The sequence below is a fragment of the Lactuca saligna genome, chromosome 1 (genome assembly GCF_052625555.1).
Source record: "Lactuca saligna cultivar CGN05327 chromosome 1, ASM5262555v1, whole genome shotgun sequence".
In the NCBI taxonomy this organism is placed as follows: Eukaryota; Viridiplantae; Streptophyta; class Magnoliopsida; order Asterales; family Asteraceae; genus Lactuca; species Lactuca saligna.
In genome coordinates this window covers 19803887-19827527 of record NC_136417.1, presented here as the reverse complement: position 1 = coordinate 19827527, position 23641 = coordinate 19803887, and the positions used below count along the sequence as shown (strand labels likewise).

The following is a 23641-nucleotide window of genomic DNA, read 5'->3' as shown; positions in this document are numbered from 1 at the left end:
GCATGTAGGGTTTTGAGTGAAAAAAAAAGTGAGTTATATGTTAAAAAAAAGAGAGAGAATCACAAGAAAAGTTTGAAGAATTTTTGGAGCATCAAAGTTAAGTATGAAGTTAGAAGATCGAAAATTCCGAAGAAATTCAAAAAGTTGAAGATACTAAAAATCAAACAACAAGGTGATGAATTCAAATAAATTAAAGATCAAATGTCAAAGAAATGAAGAATTCCAAAGAGCTCCAATGTGGTATCATAAATTGTAATTGTCTAGATTATGTATGCTTGGGTTGCTCAACCAAAAATACCTTGAGGTTAAGAGGTTTTCTGAGGATGGATTTGGAGGGATGCATAAAATGAGCATTGTTCGGAAAAAGTGGGCGAATGTTTATGAGGATTGTGAGTATTTGGAGTATGGGGGGTTCTTTAGGAAAAATTTTAGACACACATGCATGCGTTGCGGTCTTGGCATAATGGCTGGGTTCGATTGGGATTGTTTTATATGATTCTAATGTGTTAAAATTTAGTTTTGCTTGGGGGCAAGCAAAAGTCAAGTGTGGGGTATTTTGATATGGGCATATTTAGTTATAAAATTCAAGCATGATCTTAATACTTTATGTTGATTTTGTCTCATTTAATGAACAAAAGATGCTTAATTAGATTAAATATTTCATTTTCAGCAACAAAGACATGCTCGAAAGGAAAATGAAGCGGAACTAGCGATTGGAGGCTTGGATCTTGGATTTTGAAGAAAGAAGGATGTTGCTGGACAGCTTGACCCCTCGTCAGTGTTTTGGCCATATCTCGTCAGTGTTTTGGCCATATCCGATTGGCGAGTAGGGTCGATTACTCGCCGAGTTGGTCAGAAGTTTCGCGATTCTGGACGCGCTGACTTGCCGTACACGGGTTTTAAGTGATGGACTCGCCGAGTAGGTAACTGGACTCGTCAAGTAGCCCCTATTTTGTGAAATTCTATATAAAAGGACTTTCAGATCGATACCCTAGCAGATAGATGAACCATTGGAGGCCAATTGTCGACTAAAGGTGTTGTTGGAGCGTGGGAAGCAAGGGAATCAACCCTACATTCAATTTTAAGGAGAATCAAGTCAAAAATCAAGTTTACTCTTACCTAATCTCTTATTTGAACTATGTTTTTACCAACTGACTTCGTTTTTGAGCTTGTTTCTGCTGTAATCATGAGCTAAAAACTCATAACTTCTGTTTAGGTAGATGAATTTGTGAACATGGATTGATTATTTGATTAGGATTAATTTTAATTGGTGATTATGTTTTATTAAGCTTGTTAAAGAACCTTATGTGTTAACAATAACTATTATTCTGTTAATAAATCAGTAATTAAGTTGTATGAACATCTCTTAGTTGCTAATTTCATATGATTTACGTGACCACATAGTTGTATGTCTAGGAATAACGAATGTGAAACTAGAATTAACTTGAAGATAGGTATGTTAATGTGTGAGCTTGTGTGATACACCATCAACAAGAGGTTAATTGAATCATCAATTTGATTAGCTAATTACAATTCTTTTTCTAAACCCGAATCAACAAACTAGGAAATTCATTATTTAGACAACTGGCCATTGCTTGAATTAATATGTTTTCTAAGGATTAGCTATAGCGAATGTAAATCTAATCACTTTAGTCGGTAACCATTGAAGAATTAATCCGATATATTTACCATAAAATCATCCATGGGAACAAATGATTCGAACCTAAACAGAAGGCCTTTTTAATCATTAAATTTAGTTGATCTTTGTTTTCTTAGCTATTAGTTGCTTAGTTTGTGTGTAAGTAAAATATTTAAGTTTCTAGTCTTGCAAAACTAGAGAACCCCCCTTTCTATTACTTGTTTTATTTAGATAATATTAGCATTTATTTTAAATGTTTACCGTTCCCTTTGTTCGATACCCTACTTGCTTGAACTATATTACTAATTGATAGGTACACTGCCTTTTGTGTGTTTATTTTGTGTCTAAGTTAGTAGGATTAAAACTAGTTGGTTTCACACACATCACAGATCCTAACCACATGTAGCACACAATAACAATAACAGCTTAAGGGACGGCCTTGGTGCCGTAGACCCTATTGATATAGTGAGGATAACTCACCTTGCAGATGGCGACTCAGTAGATGAACTCCAACTCTCGGATCACTGTCAAAAGCTCCACCACCTGATACCATAGCATAATCATACTCATAAGTTCCCAAACTTTTGAGGTACCTCAACAGTCAACTAATCAAACCCTAGTCAATATCAAAGTCATCAGTCAAGGTCAACAGTCCATGTTGACCTTAACTCGCTGAGTACCCTCGACTACTAGCTGAGTTCCTTGAAATACTTATCTACTCGCCAAGTCACGGAGTGACTCGTCGAGTTCCTTTGGTTTACGATCGAACCCTAAGGCCACTCGTCGAGTTTTCCTTCTTGCAACTCGATGGTTACACATGCATACATAAACTGGGGAAACTCATCCGACTCGTCGAGTTGCTCATTCAACTCGACGAGTCTATAGCAATCATCATCGGACTTACCGAGTTGTTCATCCAACTTGTTGGGTCCAGGCTTATCTTCATGAGACTCGTCGATTCAACCTTGTGACTCGCCGAGTCCTTAATTCCTTAAGCCATACATACTCTTTTAAGCCATGCAGTGGCTCCAAATTACATATCCAAGCTTCTAAGGCATGCTTTTCACGTAAAGTTGCAAACTTTACGTGCATTCATAGCTACAAAGGCTCCAAATGTCAAATCCAAGCTCATAATGGGGTTTCATACTTCAAAGCGGCTTCATACATGACCACATCCGGGGCTTTATGACTCTAGAATCCAAGAAGGGTCCAGATCTGAAGTTACAACTTCAGATCTAGCTCATATCCCACATTATCATCTCAACCAAACCATAAAAACCATAGATCTCAACCAAAAGAGGTCTAGAAGAAGAATGGAGTAAAGGTGACAACTTGATACCTCCAAATTATGCTATCTGAGGTAGATTCCGAATTTCCCACACCTCCTTGCTCCTAGCCTTTTGTCCTCAAAGATCTTCTTCTCAAAAGATCTCCTCTCCAAAGATTTAGACACACAAGGATGAAGCACCAACGAGTTAGTGTTTTTTGAGCTCTCAATGGACTGCAAAGAGGCCAAAGGAGGATTATGCTTCCTTAAGTAGGGTGCAAAACCCCGGGATTTAGGGTTTCATCTGCCAGCTCCTACTCGTCAAGTCCCTTTATGGATTGGGCAAGTAGGCCACTAAATACGCGATCCCACCTCGTTGCTACTCGACGAGTAGGGAAACAAACTCGTCGAGTAGGTCTCAAAACCAAATAACTTTCATTTAAACCCATACCTGAGAATCAAGGCCTTACACAACATATGTGTTCATGATCTTAAAAAGCGCTGTCACCATGATTTTAAGTGAAACCCAAAATCCGAAACCTATTTCTGAATTGATGGTGAACAACCAAATGTTCTAGATTTTTTTTCACCAAGAAATTGATGCGTACAACCTTTTTGGTTTGTATCACTACAAGTATGAAATTTCATTTTTCTTTTTGAATGATCTTAATGAAATGTTCTATACCTAAGAGATTTCTTCCCAACAAGATCTAATTTTTATTTTTTCCTGAGATTTTCATCATATGTAGCCACTTAAATGATATCTAAAGCTTATTTGTTATTCTGGCTACACTGATCAAACAAGTACTTCTTTCAGATCTTTGGACTTATTTTGAGTTTCGGAATTTGATTGAAGATGAAACCACCTTTCAAGCCTATAAAAGAAGCCTTTCACAGTTTCTTAATAGACTAGCGATCGTAATTCAACGACATACAACACTAGCACTTTTGAGTCTCTCTTGACTTAGAAGGAAGATATCGTTGCCCGGATACATCTGATTTTCATGTCAATTTTAGTTTCACATCACAAAACCCCTAAAAATAATTTGCTTTATTTCTCTATCTTTGGCACACTCTCGCGCAAAAATCCTTGTGATTTTTCCACATTTGGTTATAATTCTGAATGGTTACTTTCAATCTAAGAACATGTCTTTGTTACAAAGCTCGTGGATTAGCTGATAATTCTGAATGTGTCAAAACCGAAACAACGGTTTCTTGGAGATAAGGGCGCATCTTTTGAATTTCCTAACATCACGTGTGTTTGTTACAACGGCTCTGACACATACGGCTATCACGATTTTCAAGGTTGATTTACCTGGATATGGGCATGTGGAACAGTAGGTTTCTCTCACCACTTATCACTAACGTATAAAAGGGTTTTCGATGGTTGGTTTTCTCTCACCGCTCACAAGTAAGGTTGTAGAACTCGTTACTCGGTACCTGTTCGACTGACTACCGAGTAGCGAGTACTCAGGAGTACTTGCGAGTACTCGGGGAGTACTCGGATTCGGTAATTCATGTAGAAATATTTTTAGGGAAACTATATATGTCAAATTCATAAGTTGATTGAAATATATAACAAAATTAGATATATGTGAATACACAAAAACTGAAAAACACATAATGGTCTCACTTCGAGAATAATTATTGGAAATTTCGGATATACATGTAATAATAATCACATGTGTGTTTGTTAAATAATAAATCATTAAGTATATTATACATATTAATCACTGGGTTGACTGAGTTTTACAAAACTGCTCATTTCAGTAAGGGGCTAATTGGGAAGTACTCGGGATTCTGTAACTCGCCTCGATTAGGGGCCGAGTAGCGAGTACTCGAAGGAGTAATAGCTTTCACGATCTTTAATTAAGTAAAAATACGTTTGATGGTACAAGATTAAAAGTTATATTTTGTACAAACAACATCTAAGAAAAAAACATCTATTAATGCTAATTCATGTAGTGTTTGAAAGCATTTATGAACTTTTAGATTTTGGGTGTGTCCGACGTAGAGGATTTTGAGAGTTTTTAAGATAAAAAAAAATTTCTTAAAGAAATAAACTTTGTTATATAGTAAAAAAAATGTAGCTTTTATTTTAAATAAAATAACTCATAATCTAAGACAATTTTAAAAAGCTTCGGAAATCTTTTGCCTTTAATGTGAGTTTTCTTCAAAGCTTATTATTATTCATTTATTTATATTGATTATTTATTGTTATTGGATTACATAGTTTTTTTATTACTTTTATTGACCACTCAATATATATTGAGTGGTCAATATAAGTTCAATCCTTTGTACATTTAATCCTCGTCTTCTAATGGTATTTTATTTTACCATTTAAGTATATTTTAATTTTTAATTAATTTATTTATTACTAGTTAGTTAATTCTGTTAAACATTTAAAATCTTTTATTACACAATTTTAATGTATTTTATTGAGAAATATACAACATCTCATATTGACCACCAAAACAATAACAACCGGTCATAAGGGTAAAATGTGAACAGTTTCAATAGTTCAATGGCAAATAGATAACGAAAAAAAGTTTAGTGACTAAATATGAACAAAATCGAAAGTTCATTTCCTTCTAAAAAGTTCAATGACTAAATGTGAACAAACCTCCTCTTATATTATGTTTTAGCAAATTATTTATTTTTGTTTAATTGTAGCAACATTTGTTGATGAAGAAATCTATGAAATAAAAAAACAAAATGTAACATCCGGATTTCCAGGTATCATCATTTAAGTATTTTTCTTTTGAGTTAAGAAGAGAGACTCGACGAGTTGACGCCTCAACTCGTCGAGTAAGGTCGCGACTGATGACTCGGATTAATGAATCGACTCGACGAGTCCGCGCTGTTGGCAGAAACCCTAAATCTTTGGGCCCGAGCCATATTTAAAGGCACTTATGGCCTTCAATTGCGACTACCTATCTTGAGCTTTTTGGTGTGATAGATCTGGACCCTTCTAGGTTCAGAGAGCCGAGAATATGAATCTTTAGTAAAGTAAACCTTGGGGTTCGAAGTTAGGAAGCATTTATGGGATTTTTATGGTATATATAGTTACTTTCATCTTACACATAGATATGGAGTATTTTATATAAATTACGTGTTATGTGTGCATATTATTTGAATACTTGTTGGCTATAGTGGATGAACGATTTTATACATGTTTTAAAAGATTTAAACGGTATATTTATTTTATATCTACAAAAATGTTGCGGATGAAACATGGGTAGATGAAATAGTTGGTGCGTGATGGAATAAAATGATGAGAGATAAGTGATGATAGAAAGGTGGTGATAATTAGGTAAATAGATGATGATAAATATGTGATGTAGGATGAAAGGAGATACCATAACCTTAACCGGCAATGTGGCGATGTAGTCATCTACCAGAGTATAGATGGCGACTACGGACTATTCTAGACAACCCAGTGGAAACACCAGCAGACACATAACATGTAGGTGATGAATTACGAGTTCAGGCGATGTTGTAACTACATATTCATGTGAAGATACTCTAACCCCTTACTATGAATTACGAGTTCAGACGATGTTGTAACTACATATTCATGGGATGTCACAAATTTCACATGCTAGACCAATTGTCATAATTCACATCAGTGAGAATAGTTCATTATTTTGTAAAACCAAAATCAGATTGGAAATTTTGATTTTTTATTTTGGACAATGTCAAACCATTGGTTTTTTTATTTCGGTTTTGGTTTTTTGTTTTTTTAATATATTTTCAGGGTTTTGTTTTTTTTTTTTATTTCATAGATTTCTTCATCAACAAATGTTGCTACAATTTAACAAAAATAAATAATTTGCTAAAACATAATACAAGAGGAGGTTTGTTCACATTTAGTCATTGAACTTTTTAGAAGGAAATGAACTTTCGATTTTGTTCATATTTAGTAACTAAACTTTTTTTCGTTATCTATTTGCCATTGAACTATTGAAACTGTTTACATTTTACCCTTATGACCGGTTGTTGCCGGTCATAAGGGTAAAATGTAAACAGTTTCAATAGTTCAATGGCAAATAGATAACGAAAAAAAGTTTAGTGACTAAATGTGATAAAAGTCGAAAGCTCGTTACCCTTTCAAATCATTATCCCTATCAAATTTATTGTATGACATGCTTATTTAATGATTTTATCATATAAAGTTCATCCAAAAAGCAATATTGTATGTTCTTTTCCTCAAAAAATTAATTAATACTTTTTTAACATACTCCTAAACTATACTAAAAATTCATGTATATCCACGATAAGACCTGAACCCTCAACCACAAGGAGGGAGGACAACACCGGATAATGCTAAGCTATAAACCCTTTGGTAATTAGTAATACTTAACAATTAACATTATTTTATTATATAACATTAATGATAATGATAAGAATATAAGGTAAGTTAGACTTTGTCGACTTTTAGCTTTAACCGACATACACAATCTCTTGAGTAAAAGTAACAATCTAAGCTAAATTTGATTCATAAAAAGCACACAATAATCTTGTTCTAAGCTAATCATATACAAATATAAAAAATAAAAAAATAAAAAAAAAAAACTATACATTTTCAGACATTTTATTTTTATAAATGAAACTCGTTTTATGACGTATACATAAAATTATAGATATTTTTTGAAATTTTTCTTAAACAAAGCTTTGATAATTATCAATAAAATAGATTATCGAGTACAACCTTAATAAACATGAACTAAAATACATTTGATGATCACTTGTAATTTAATCATTTCAAATAAAATTGTCAAAATATAAATTTATGTTTTTTTTAAATTTAATTTATTTCAGTTTTGAATATTCCTTAAACATTGATTAGAATCAATAGTCTATTTTATTTTGAACATGTCCCCATATTTTTACAAATCAGAATTACCAAATTATAGTCGTTAAAATTATAAAAGGGTTTAATTCATTTTTGGTCACTTAACTTTTGGTTTTTGCTCATTTGGTCACTTAACTATTTTTAAGTTTTAAAAGGTCATCAAACTTTTGGTTTTGTGCTCATCTAGTCACTTCACTTTTGGTTTGGTCACATTTAGTCACCTAACTTTTAAAATTGTATTCATTTAGTCACTAAACTTTTAAATTTTTTCAAAAATTTAATGACTAAATGAGCACAATTTTAAAAGTTAGGTAACTAAATGAGTACAAATCTACAAGTTAAGTGATCAAACCAAAAATTAAGTGACTAAATGAGCACAAAGTCAAAAGTTTGATGAACTTTTAAAACTTAAAAATAGTTAAGTGACCAAATGAGCACAAAACCAAAAGTTAAGTAACTAAAAATGACCTAAACCCATTATAAAACAACAAAAATAATACTCATTATTTATGTCATCAAATTTATTGTAAGACATGCTTATTTAATGATTTTATCAAAGTTCATCCAAAAAGCAAGATTGTATGTTTTTTTCTCAAAAAATTAATTAATACTTAACAATTAACATTATTTTATTATATAACATTAATGATAATGATAAGAATATAATATTAAAAAAAAAGAGATCGTATATCATTTTTAGCATTTTACCCTTCAATCTAATAAATACTCATAAACTCACATAAGTCCAAAAACAACCTCTTTCCTCTATCTCTCTCTAGAAAGCTTTTCATCTTTATAAGCTTTCTCTCTCTTTCTCTCTCTCTCTCTCTCTCTCTCTCTTTCTCTCTCTCTCTCTCTCTCTCTCTCTCTCTCTATATATATATATATATATATATATATATATATATATATATATATATATATATATATATCTTTGATCCAAAGAACTCCCCTCTTTCGCTAAAAGCAGGAGATAGAAATGAGTTGCAATGGCTGTCGAGTTCTACGAAAGGGTTGTGGTGAGAATTGTGTCTTGAGACCATGTTTGGAGTGGATCCAATCACCCGATGCACAAGGCCACGCCACGCTCTTCATCTCCAAGTTCTTCGGTCGCAGCGATATCATCAACTTCATCACCGCCGCCCCCTCCGACAACCAACGTACTGGTGTGTATAGTCTAATTAGTAATTAACCACTCTTTTCAACTCATCCTACTTGTATTCCAATTTTAAATATTTTCATCTGAATTTTGCATGTATTGATTGTGCATTTCAATTCTCGCAGCGTTGTTCCAATCGCTTTTGTACGAAGCGGTTGGGCGGACAGTGAATCCGGTGAACGGTGCAATGGGATTTCGTACTGCCGGAAAGTGGCACCACCTTGAGGCTGCTGTGGAGACTGTCCTTTCTGGTGGTTCGCCGATTCCAGTTGGTGATGAAACATCGATCGCGGAAGTTGGCGAGAGTTCTGAGGTCTTCAAAGCTAGAGGTGAATGGGCAATGACGATAATCCAGAATCAGACCGATGCAGGGAACTCCAACGCAATTCCACCAGCAAATGTAGCGATCGCTGATGACAAAAACCAAAGTTTCTCGATCATTCCAACCTCTAACATTGCAATGGACTTGGGGATGAGTTCGCGCCGTAGTGACGGTGAAGAACCAAAGCTGTTGAACCTTTTTCCTTGACGGAAATTTTGATTGTAATCGCAGAGGAATTATGTTATGAATTATGAAATACATTACTAGTCGTATGGTAAGAGACTCCCTTTTTTTAGAAAAAAGTTCTTAGTAATAAATAAATATATCGAAGAGTTTCGTCGTCTACAATCGACGATGGCTATATGCAATTTCTAGTGTTTCCTTTTCCTTGACGTATGTTTGTGTGTACTCTCTCTCTCTCTCTCTCTCTCTCTCTCTCTCTAACAAGTGACAAAATTACAAAATTAGTCTCTATGATTTCTAAAAAATCTCACTTTAAGGACAACTATGAAAAACACTACACCATTAGTCCTTATGTTTTCAACTTCTTAGTGGTTGGTCATTGACTAATCTAAAATATCTGAAATACTCTAATAGTTTATTTTAGAATTTTAAATATATTATTTAACTAATTTAATTAAAAAAACACACCACTAACCCTACTTATAACCCCTATTTTTTCCTTCGCTTCATCACATCGACTTCCTTCACCTTATCATATTTTTAGTTATTGTCAATTGCTAGATTCTTCCCTTTTCTATCCCGTTGGTGGTTACGAAGCCCTTGATCATTATATTGAACTACTTAGTGTAGGGTTTGCATCAAATTACTTGTTTATTTTGTCTTCGGATTTCACTATAAGAAGTGCTGAATCATGAAGCCCTAGATAACTGTATCGAAGTTCTTACTCATTTTGTCCCTAATTTTAACAAAGATTTTAAGATGAAGGTGGGCATCTAATAGCTTGTTACACTTCATAAATATTTTTTTGTATCAAGATGGAGGTTCACATCACTGAAAATTTGATAATGGAAGTTTCAGAATGGAGGTCGACATCGAGATTCTTGTTGAAATTTAGCATGAGAGGGGGGGGGGGGGTCAAGGGATAAATAAATGGACATTTTCTCATCTATGTAATGAAATGGTAAAAAAAACAATGTTCAGTTTTTTTGCCAAACACAATGAACACGAGAGAAACTACAAAAGAAAGAAAAGTCACATGTTGAAGAATTTATGCATCCTGAAGCTTGGCTTTGTTTTCTTTAGCACTAGAACATACATTTTTATCATAGCGATTCAAATATGAAGCCTTTTGGCGATTGGGAGCTTGGGTGTTAATCAGAGCAACAAATATGCCTCTGAATCACAATTAAAACTCTCTTTGTACAAGAAATATTTTTGGAATTTAAAGATGGTGTAATTAAAAATTTTATGTTGCATTCTTGTTTAGTTTTTTTTTGAAATCTTTTTTCCACTCAAATTGCAAAGCTGATAAGATAAATGATTGCAAGAACTTCCTAAGCTTCATTATTGTTTTGTATTTCTTTTTCCACTTTCCCTTTTTCATATTTTGATTCTCCGTGTTCCAAATAAAATCGATAGTGTTTCATAATTTAATTTTCTTTCTTTGATTCTTTGCAAGATGTTATTTTTCGTTAATTTCCACATAATGCTTGCTATGTTTTTTTCTGTAATTTTGATGGAAGTGGAAGTGGAGGTGGAATGTGGCAGATAGAAAGGAAATTTTGATGGACGTAGAAGTGTAAGTGGAAGGTGGTGGATAGAAAGGAGAGGAAGGGGGTGTGGTGGGGGTTGAGGGATGCCCTATGATTTAATACTAGTTGATAAATTATATACAAGTAATAGATATAGATAAAAAAAATATTATAAAAGGGTAAAATGGACATTTTACATGACATTGGACCAATAATGTAAGATTTTGAATCCATATGAACTAGTAGTGTAATGTTTTTTTATAGTTTTCTTAAACTAAAACCCAATGACTAAAAATTAGTCAAAAAAATAAATGATTTATATATAGATTAAAATCTTGTACCCTTAAGATAGTACATTAATTATAAATTTCAAAATTTTGGCATATTTAATCCCTATGACTTTGTAATTTACATAAAAGTTTCCTGTGAGACTTTTTTTTTATAGAAACCCTCTATGGTTAAGATTTTCATCTGTTGGAAGGTTTGTGTAACATCCCCAAAAATACAACTCAAAATTTTCATTTTTAAGTTTACCAAATCACAAAATTAAAACATCATTGATTTCAAGGCTATGAAAAGATAAAATAGTTATAGTCTGTAATCAAGACAATTTGTGGAAAAACATTATCAAAGCATAAGTCCCAAAATCCCTACTGCGGAAAATCATAGTGTGATGCGTCGCGATCAAGCCGGCCCCTTCCCCTTTGAGCTGGAAGTACCTGAAACACAAACTAAAACAGTAAGCACAAAGCTTAGCGAGTTTCCCCACCATACCACGTACCAATAATAAACATATTGCCAAGAATATATGGGTGTTGGCCTACCCTTTCGGTCTATTTCAACCAAATAGTGTTGAGCATATATGGGCGATCGACCTTCCCCTTCGGTCTATTTCAACCAGATAATGCTGAGCATATCTGGGTGCTCGACCTGCCCCTTCAGTCTATTTCAACTGGATACCGGATCTATTTCATCCCTACCACTACCACATAATATTTCACATAATTCATAGAATCATCAAACATTACCTGCACAATCGATAATTATCACAAAGACAACCATCATGCTAAATCATAACTAATGGGTCGGTGTTGGTGCATTCAACCCATAAATTCTACGAAAGGAGACTCACCTCAACTGTGAATGTCAAATTGTACTCGCCGGATGACTCGAGACTCCTCTCCCTATAGCACAACAAATCTCCTAATTAGTTATTGGATCTAAACATGACCCCAAGGTCCAAACCCTGATTCATAACATAAAACAAGGTTCCCTAACATTTGCCCTATTGGGCCTCTTCCTTCCAAGGCCCAACTTTCAAATTAAAGCCCAACTCCATCCAACTAAGCTTTAAGGCCCAATAAGACCCAATGAGGCCCAATACCATAAATCCTAGGACTAGGCCTAAAGGCCTTAATCCACGGGTAGACTTAAGGCCCAACTAATCCAGGACCAAAGTCCTAAAGCCCAAAAAACAACATTTGACCCGATGCATGCATACGCGCGGTGTACTTGGAACGTACGCCCAACGTACGCTAGCCTTGACCATTTACGTGGAAGTTGACCCAGTACACGTTGCGTACCAGAGGTACGCCCAGTATACTGGCTAGCCACCTTAGGAGCTTCATTTTGACTTAATCAGTTAAGTCCTAACGTCCAGAACATAGATCCAGGTCCTAAAAGACGTCCGAACCATAAAGTTATAAACTTTATGCTTTTGAATGCATGGATTAGGATTAAGACATGATTTATGTCCATAAACACACTTTGTGGCCATCTAACACTTGCATGGTTGAGACTAAACCATCAAGGCCTGATTTTTATGGGTCCAACCACTTCCAGGAGCCTAAAAGGACAACTCTTATGGACTGGAGTTTCTAAAACACAAGAAACCTCAACTATGGAGCCAAAAATGCACATAAAACACCCCAAAACTAGATCTAAGCATGCAATGGTCATGTTTAAAGCTTTATACCTCAAATGAGTCATAAATGATGCTAAACTTCTAGATCTATAATCCCTCTTCAGGTTCTTACTCCTTCTTCACACTACTTCTTCTTCAAAATCAAAAAAATAACACCAGAAATGCTTACGATTAGCTCAAAATGCATGCAAGAGGCTTAGGTTTCAAGTTTGGCACTTTAGGGACAGTGGAGGTTGAGAGAATGAAGGTTGGGATGAACTTAAGGTGTTTATATAAGGTGCAAACCCTAAAATTTAGGGTTTGCATTTGGCCAGCTTACGCCCAACGTACACATGAGTACGCCCAGCATACACAGGGGCTTCCCCTGCTTCGCACCTCACCTTTGTACGCCTCGCTTACACTATGTACGCCCAACGTACAACCTTCCTCCCAAAAAATAAAAGGTTATTACTCAATAAGTTACAAAAAGAAATACATGGTAACCTGGGCATTACAGTTTGACCCTTATATAGAAAATAAATTATAAAAAATTTCCTCGTTATTTATTAAAAAATTCATTGTGCATTTTTTTTATAGAAACGGTCCATGTATTTAAAAAAAATATAAAATGGTAGTTTATAAAATTTGTCCTCGTAACTTACCAGTTATAATTATATAAAAACTACAATAAAATTTAATGAACAATTTGTTTGGATCAAAAGTTAAATTAAAAGTAATATCACTCTTTGAAATATTTTTAATCGTTTTCCTTTAAAAAAATATTAGTGTGCGTTTGGTTGGCAGCAAAGGAATGAAATTCGAGAGAAAATGGTTCCAATGCCTGCGAATTCATGCGTTTGGTTGGATTTAGAGGAGGGAAAATGATTCCTAATTGAAATAAACTTTGCACCATTTGGAGGAAAGTGAATTCCTTCCAAAGTTGGATGGAAAACATTCATTCTCATCAAGGAAAGTGGCAGATTATAAAAATACCCCTTATACTTATCAGAAAACCCACCACCACCACTATCACTGACCATCACACCGCCGCTACTGCTGCCACCACCGCTGTTTCCACAACCACTGCCGTCGTTGCCACCACCGCCGCTACTGACCACCATTATCACCGCCAAGACCGCCACCCACCACCACCATTGACACCACCACCACCAACCATCATCGTCGCCGCTACCCACCACCACTGCCTCCGACGCCACGACCACTACTATCACCATCGTTACCACCGTCGCTGCCGCCACTAGCTGCCATTACCACCATCACCATTACTTCCTCCACCACCACTATCACCACCAACGTCCCCGCTACCATCACCGCCACCCACCACTATTGTTGCCACCACCGCTACTGCCCCCACCACTACTGCCACCACCATCAAAATTTTATTGTTTTTATAATGTTCATAATGAATCATTACATATAAGTTAGAAAACAAGGTAAAATTAAGCAAAACAGGCAAAAAGGGTAATTCTGACACTTCACATTAATTTCAATTTCATTTTATGTGAACCAAACAGAATCTAGAATTAATTCCAATTCCATTTCCTGCCAACCAAACAACATATAGAATTGGATTCAAATTCCTGACAGATTCATTTTCGAATTCGAATTCAAATTCCTGACAGATTCCTTTAATATTATTGTCTTGTCATCATTTCATTAACTTTAATCTCTAAATAAATGACTTTTCTAATGATTAACATGTTTCTTTAAATTTAATTAATATATCCTAGTCTATTTAAAATATTTTATATAATCACCTCCATTTAATTAGTCGATTTTAAACACATATCATATTTTAATACAGATTATTCTAATAAATATTATTGTTATACATTTAATTTCATAAATAAAATGTCATTAAATATTTGATAGAATTAATCAACTACTAAAAAGTAAATAATAAATTAAAAACTAAAATATAATTAAAAAGTAAAATAAAATATTATTAGAAGATGGGGGTTAAATGTTCAAAAGATTAAACTACATTGACCACTTAATATTCTAACGTCTCAAAAATACGAAAAAAACTATGTATTCATTATTCCAAAAGATGACGAGATTTATTCATTATTCCAAAAGATGACCAGAGTACAAAGTATTCTCAAAACATCAGAGTAAACTATAAACAACCTTTGCAGAATAATTTCCAGGGGATGCAGTGCGATCATTTCGGACCCTTCCTTTTGAAACTAGAAGTACGTGAAGACATTTTAAACATAAACATTAAGCACAAAGCTTAGTGAGTTCCCCAAAATACCACGTGTCATACAAATCAGTGGGCCTCGTCCTGGTGTATGTTTCATCTTGATCATGCCATAATGATAATGGCCTCCCCAATAGGGTCTTGCCCTGAGGTATATTTCAACCCAATAAAAAAAATATGGGCCCAATCTTGGGGTATATTTCAACCCGAACTACCATCTGTCTACCACGCAGTGTCACTATACTCTGAAATAACCACTATAATACTCGTCAAAGCTCAAGGGATCTCACACACTAAAAGTTCCCTGATCTTATGTCAACCTTCCTTGTCTAGGAGATTCGGGCCCCACCCATACTCCGTTGTCTACGAGATTCGGTCCCTGCCACCAATCTGTTGTCTATGAGATTCGGGCCCCGCCCACACTGTGAGAACCCGATATTTCGAGGCAATATGATGGAACGCAAGTCAAATTTGGATCAAAATTTAACTTTCCTAAAATCTTATTTGGGTTAAATAAAGTGGTAGGAATCGTATCAAGGTTTTCGTACATATAAAGAACCCTAAAATCCGAGTTATAACGAAGAAGTTATAACCAACCGAAGATTCTCGGCAAAACCGGCAACACCGATTAAACGAAAAACGCGAAGTTTCAATACAATAGTTTTTAGCCTTAAATATCTAAATGAAAGTTGTAGATAACATTAAACCGTAAACGTACGTAAAAAGAACGTCCAAATCTGACTTCATATGAAGAAGTTATGATTTTTCCAAGATACGGATATAGCAGTAGACAGCTAAAAACTCAAAATAGAGATCGAGAGACTTTTGACCAAAACAACCTAAATGAGAATCAAAGGTCTCAACAATAGTAGTGCAACGATGAAAAGTCTGACGAAAACGGACATCGGATGAAGAAGTTATGGATTTTTAACGGAATTTTTGTGTCAAAATTAGCCAATGAAGTCTAAACGAGAGTTGTAGATCATGTTTTCAGCTACGCGTGCATATAAAGAAGCTGTCAGGCCCCCACGACGTGGCACAAGCTTGCTGCGACCCGGCAAGTGACTGAGGGCATCCAATCAATGGAAGAGGGTAAGTTTGACTCCCCACGACGTGGCCATACCTTGCCACGACGTGGCACACCCCAAAATGCCCCTACAAATAGATTTCAAGGGCTCCGAGTTCCATTGCTCAATTCCCTTCTTTCTCGCGCCGAAACTCTGCGTTTAAGCCCTCGAGACCCTCCCAAAGCCCTGGTTTTCACCTTCAAGTCCCGAAGGAAGGTTTTGTGTTCCCGAGATTCCCGAGAATCCCAAGATTTTCCCGCGTTTTCAACTCTTCCTGTCGAAGTTCTGCTCGATTCTTCTCTCGACTACTTCAAATCAACCAGTTCAATCAAGTGAGTTCATACCCCTATAAACTACACTTTTAAATGTTTTATAAATACTTTTATATGCTTTTAAGGGGGGGAATACAAGTTAAATACTCGATTATTGTCGTGTGTTATATAATAAAGTTCATTATACGCTTTTCATCAACGGAATCATATGTGATTTATAACTAGTATACAAATGGATTTACTACAAGTTTAACAGTTTTACTAAACATATTACTTCGAATGACTTTCTTAAACGTTTTTACATGATTAAAGCTCGTTATCAAACTGTCTTACATACTGTAAGCTTCCTTTCAAACTCGGTTACGAAGGTGTTTTCAAATAGTGGTTTTCCGTGTACTTAAACTGTCTTATCAAACAAGATACTTTCAATCATTTTATAAACTGACATCAAGTCACAAATTCTTTGTTAGACTTTTCAACGTTTTTACAAAACTTCTTTATTCTTTTATATTATAAATTGCATGCCTCTATATGTATAGTTATATAAGAAATGTTTAAAAGACTTAGAAAGGCTATCCACCCTATTTCCTTTTCCTCGATTTGGATGTGGTCTGGTGGGATATCGGGTACTCCTCCGAAGGTCATTTAAATATTAGTTATATATCATGTATACATATATGGTCATAAATGTTCCATCAGTTAATTTAGTTCCGATACTCTTGGGTAGCAAGGGTGTATAAACATACTTGGACACTCATCAAATACATTCTAGTAAACTATTATAGGAATAGTTTAGAGTAAACAAAACATTATCCCTACTACAAGAAATTACACCGGAGTCAGTTCATTCATGAGTCTAGACTACATGCTATATGAAAGAATACTCTTACATGAATACTTATACATGAATACTTTTACATAGACATTATAGGGAAAATTACTATTACATGTTATATGTCTAGATACTGTTATATAGTTCACCTTTCTATCTTTACCTTGTGATATAATCACATCATCGACAAGATAGATTGGACTTTATATTCTAGTACCAAAGGATACTTTGAGGGACTAACCATTCCGAGAACCACTGTTAGCTACAGAGGTAAATGAACAATCTACGGATGTTTTAGGTTGATACCATCGCAGGTATACTTAAGGGACTAACTATTCCTAAACCCGACTGTTAGCAACAGAGGTAAATGAACAATCTACGGATGTTTTAGGTTGATACCATTGCAGGTATACTTAAGGGACTAACTAAAAATAGTTAAACAGGGAAAAACCGTCACATTTTCAAGTGATGTGTACTTTCAAAACATTCGAGTCTTGGTAAAAGACTACTTTTATACTAGTAGGAAATAAGGGATTTTCTAGAGTTTTTCATACTTATACTAAATGTTTCATCGATCATTCACCAGTCTTTCATATAATCAAAGCAATGACATTAAATACTTATGAACTCACCAACTTAAATGCTGACCTACACTTTCAAAATAACTTGTATTCTCAGGTCACAAATAGACAGGTGTCGATGCAAGGTTTAGAGAAGACGGAGCAGTCAAGACTCGTCTTTCATTTTGATCAATTATCATGTTGTCTTGTACTATGAAAGAAAACACTTGTAACTAAAATTATACTATTAATGCAATGGATGATGTTGTTGCTTATTTACTACTTTACATTTGTTGTGATGCATACATGATGTCCTCCGCCCCAGAACGTTTTCGCCGTTCTCGGTTTTGGGGTGTGACACACACTTGGCTACTCTGAGATTCGGGGCCCGCCCACACTCAGCTACAATCATTCATACAAGTATCATATAGACAATGAGTATCTCTAACTCTATCAAGCAGACACTTCACTATACTCAAATAACATTACGAGATTCAAGTCCCCCCACACTCGACTACTATGAGATTCGGTCCCCGCCCACACTCAGCTACTAACATGCATACAAGTATCGTGCAGACAACAGGTATATCTAATACTATCAAGCATTTACATATCCATAATCAAATAATACTATGAGATTCGGGCCCCGCCCACACTCGGCTACCATCAGATTAGGTCCCCGTCCACACTCAGCTACTAACATATCACATATATGGGCCGATATTGGTGCCTTTGACCCGTTCCTACTGAAAGGAAACTCACCTCACACTGCTGTAGTCCCGCAGACAAAACCCTAGCTATTGGATGACAGATTCCCGAATAAGTCAACATCAAAATATCACCCAATTAATAACTGGGTCCCAATACATATCCATAAGTCCATGCTTGGGGTAAAAGACTAATTTACGCCTCTCTTAGCTTGATTCAAGTCCAAGGCCCAATCCAAAGGCCCAAAAGTCTAATAATGAACCAAGGCCCGACTATGGCCCAATTTTCCAAATTTGGCCCAATACTCTACATGGACTTATTCTAAGGCCCAACCATTTAGTCCAGTCCAAACATTTGGCATTTCTAATGGCCTAATATCTCATAATGAAAAAGGCCCAAATTATGGCCCAATTTTCCAAATTGGGCCCAAAGCCCTTACATGGGCCTTACCCTAAGTCCATTAAATTATTCTAGTCTATTTGCTTGCTCTTGGATGGTCCAATATTATCCCAATCACCAAAGCCCAATAGGAAGGCCCAACTCAAAGCCCAAGTGAAATTAGGGTTTCACATAAAATGGCAATTAGGGTTAAGTGTTTCTCACTTAACCCATTAAGGACTTAATCCATTAATTTCATTACTCTACTAGATAAATCATATGGTGTGATTGGATGTAATTCAAAATTCCATTCCAATTGCCCAAATGTGGGTCCCGATAAGTCCAAGGCTCATAAATCCAATATTAAGGTTTTCTAAACCCTAATTAGGGTTTCCTACCCAATCGTAGCCTAGTAGGCCCAAAATTGAATCTTTAAGTGCATTAGGGTTTCATTAGGTCAATTAGGGTTTCACTAGTCGGGCACCACCCACTACCACCTCGGGTAGTGGTGGTTAATGGCATATTACGGCGGTGGCCACCACCTCACAGTGGTGGTTATGGTTCTTTCAATTATTCGTTTTGCTAATTACAATTACAATGCTTTAATCCAAAATTGAACACACACACTAACTAACATAAACACACACACACACAACCACCCTAGTGGTGGCCGGTGGTGGTATATGGTGGTAGCCACCACCTCACATTGTTGGTGGTGGCTTTTTTGGCCAAACAAACCACCTAAAACCTTATGAAAACCGAACACAACAGGTCTACTCGAATACACACCTATACACAAACTTGTAGCGGTGGCTGGTGGTGTCAGGATCCGGTAGATGGCGGCAGAAGGAAGTTATATCGAGACAACAAGGTAATGACCACCATGGTGGGCTGCCATGGTGGTTCCCATGCTTTTTCAGCCAACAGAAAGCATGCACGCACACACAGACACGAGCTGAGCAAGGGAAATGCACCTAATCATAGCCACCCTCGCGGTGGCTCTTGGCAATCGGAGGGAAGGCGTCGACTGCAACTGCGGCTCGAAGTGGTGGCGCTCTACGGCCCTAGCGACACCGGCGCCCACGGCTAAAGGCAAAACATGAGAAGGAGAAGATAGGGAACGTCCAAGAAGGACAACAAATTTTCCCCGATGTTGAACTTCAGTAACTCATTATCGTCAGCAGGAATTGCGGTGGTATCCACGGGTCACAATGCTAACATGGCGGCTGGAGGTGTGGAGGGATAAGGGTGGCGGCTGCTTCTACCGATTAGGGTTAGGGTTTCGGACGGTAGGTAACGGGTTTATATACCATGGTCTCAAAACTTAATCCCATAATGATACTATCAGCCCCTCACTTCCATATTCATTTTCAAACATAGTCCTTAATTTACCAATTCAACTCTGCCCTCTGAAATTCCTTTCAAATCAAGACCAAAACTTACACTTTAGCCCCTGATCCCATAAAAGCTTCTCAAATTTAGTCCAATACTTACCATTCAATCCTTAACTTCCAACATCTCTTCAAATTAAGGACGAAATACATTTTAACCCCTAAACTCTCAATTATAATTTTTAACCCCCAAAACTAACTCCTTGCTGCACTATTATGCTTTTAGGGCTATTATTCGTTTATTAATTTTTCTATTTATTTATTAAATGAATGGGGTGTTACACACACACACACACACACACACTCTCTCTCTCTCTCTCTCTGATCCTAAGAACTCCCCTCCTTCGCTAAAAGCAGGAGATAGAAATGAGTTGTAATGGCTACCGAGTTTGGCGAAAGGGTTTTGGTGAATACTATGTCCTGAGACCATGTTTGGAGTTGATCCAATCCCCTGATGCACAAGGCCACGCCATACTCTTCATCTCCAAGTTCTTCGGCTGCAACAATCTCATCAATTCCATCATCGTCGTCCCCACTGGAAACCAACGTATCAATGTGTTTACACAAATTAGTAATTAACCACTCTTTTCAATTCAACCAACTTGTTTTCCATTTTTGAATGTTTTCATCTGAATTTGCATGTATTAATTGTGCATTTCAATTCTTGCAGAATTGTTCCAATCGCTTTTATACGAAGCGGTTGGGCAGACAGTGAATCTGGTGAACAGTGCAATGGGATTTTTTACTACATGAAAGTGGCACCTCCTTTAGGCTGCTGTGGAGACGATCCTTTCCTGTTATTCGCCTATTCCGATTGGTGAAGAAACGTCAATCGCGGAAGGTGACGAGAGTTCGAGGTCTTCAATGCTAGAGGTTTGTGGGTGATGATGATAATCCGGAAATAGGCCGATGCAGGCAACTCCAACGCGGCTCCACCAGCAAATGTAGTGATTGCTGATGACAACAACCAGAGTTTCTCTATCATTCCAACCTCTAACATTGTGATGGACTTGGGGATGAGTTCCCGCTGCAGCGACGGTGAAGAACCGAAGCTGTTGAACCTTTTTCGATGAAGGAAATTTTGAGTGTAATGGTAGAGTAATTACGTTATGAATTATGAAAAACATGAGTAGTCGTATGGTAGGAGATTCCCTTTTTTCAGAAAAAGTGCACAGTAATAAATAAATTTGCTGAAGAGTTCCGTCATCCAACTCTCGGAATTTGGTATCCTTCTAACTCCGAATTCTTTGTGCAAGCATATTATGATGCCGATCTTTGTGGATGTGGACTCGATCGTAAAAGCACTTCTTTGGATTGTTAGTTTCATTATTTTTGTTTTAGTTTTTTTAGAAAACAAAAATTCACAAAAATATTTTCTTTATTTATATTTTACCTTTTTCAGAAAACCAAAAATCACAAAAATATTTTCTTTATTTATGTTCTATCATTTTTAGAAAATAAAAAATTTACAAAAATATTTTCCTATGTTTTTAATATGAATGCGTTCTTTTCTTAGGCATAAATTCTTTGTTACTTTAATTCAGAACGTTGAGGAAGGTATAATTCTGAAATTATGTACTAGTTAAGTGTCCCTAGAAGCGTTGCATGTTGACCCAAGCCTCTTAGACTCTATGTTTGAAGCCTTAATTAAGCCTGGTCGCTTCTTCCCAATCAGGCTATAAATTTACATAAGTTGTCGAGCTACCTTACTCTTCTCACCTTGAGTTAAGTGTTGACTACATTGTCATCTATTTATAGCAAAGGTACATTTTCTTCTTCGAAACCAATCTACAACTTCTGCATCAAATTTCATGTTCATAAATGTAACTCTTGAGACTCTCAGCCATTACCACTGAGGATTATTGTTACACAACATGTAACAACAAAAATTTTACGCCAAATTAAAACTTCTTCAATCATAGATAAAACCAAATAGTATTTGTTTACAAAATGTTTTCAAATCATTATTCATCAGAGTGTCCCAATAACTAGATCAAAAGGATGAGGAGCAGTACGGTCACGCCTTCGCCTTGCCATGATATCCTGAAGTACTTGAAACAAAAAACTGAAACTGTAAGCCCAAAGGCTTAGTTACCTACCCCTAAAATACCATTACCACACCGATAATACCATTTCAATAACAGACAATCAACAACATGCATACTGGGCCATCGGCCTAACTAGACCGCCATGCGGGGCCTACACTCTATCTGAATCTGTCCCGATCCTTCGGCATAACTGGACCGCCATGTGGGCCTACAGTCTCCCCAGACCGCTCATAGGGTATTTTGGCCTTCAGCCCAAAGTAGGACCGCCTCAACCCAACCAACAAGCAAATATCCAAGTGCACATAACTAAAAGATACTGGAATATACAAACATCAAACATATCTATCTCATTGATCATCGATCATAGAAATCCCTCGTAACTAGAGTACCGACCTATCAGGTCACTAACATACCAATCCTTATGGATCATAAGAGCATAATATACTATCTATCCTGATTTCGATTTAACAGATCCTAACCACATGTAGAACACAATAACAATAGTAGCTTAAGGGACGGCCGTGGTGCCGTAGACCTTATTGATATAGGAGGATAACTCACCTTGCAGATGTCAACTCGGTAGATGAACTCCAACTCTCGGATCACTGTCAAAAGTTCCACCACCTGATACCATAGCATAATCATACTCATAAGTTCCTAACCTTTTGAGGTACCTCAACAGTCAACTAATCAAACCCTGGTCAAAATCAAAGTCATCAGTCAAGGTCAACAGTCCATGTTGACCTTAACTCATCGAGTACCCTCGACTACTCGCCGAATTCCTTGAAATGCTTGTCTACTCGCCAAGTCACGGAGTGACTCGTCGAGTTCCTTTGGTTTATGATCAAACCCTAAGGCCACTCGTCGAGTTTTCCTTCTTGCAACTCGATGGTTACACATGCATACATAAACTGGGGAAACTCATCCGACTCGTCGATTTGTTCATTCAACTCGTCGAGTCTACAACAATCTTCATCGGACTTACCGAGTTGTTCATCCAACTCATCGGGACCAGGCTTATCTTCATGAGACTCATCGAGTCAACCTTGCGACTCGCCGAGTCCTTCAGTCCTTAAGCCATACATACTCTTTTAAGCCATGCAGTGGCTCCAAATTACATATCCAAACTTCTAAGGCATGCTTTTCACGTAAAGTTGCAAACTTTATGTGCAGTCATAGCTACAAAGGCTCCAAATGTCAAATCCAAGCTCATAATGGGGTTTCATACTTCAAAGAGGCTTCATACATGACCACATCTAGGGCTTTATGACTCTAGAATCCAAGAAGGGTCCAGATATGAA

General features: G+C 36.3%; 1 pseudogene; it reads left to right on the top strand.

Moving 5' to 3' along the window:
• The first annotated feature begins 8740 nt into the window (after positions 1–8740).
• On the top strand, positions 8741–9449 carry LOC145003210 (LOB domain-containing protein 37 pseudogene; annotated as a pseudogene).
• The last annotated feature ends 14192 nt before the right edge of the window (positions 9450–23641 follow it).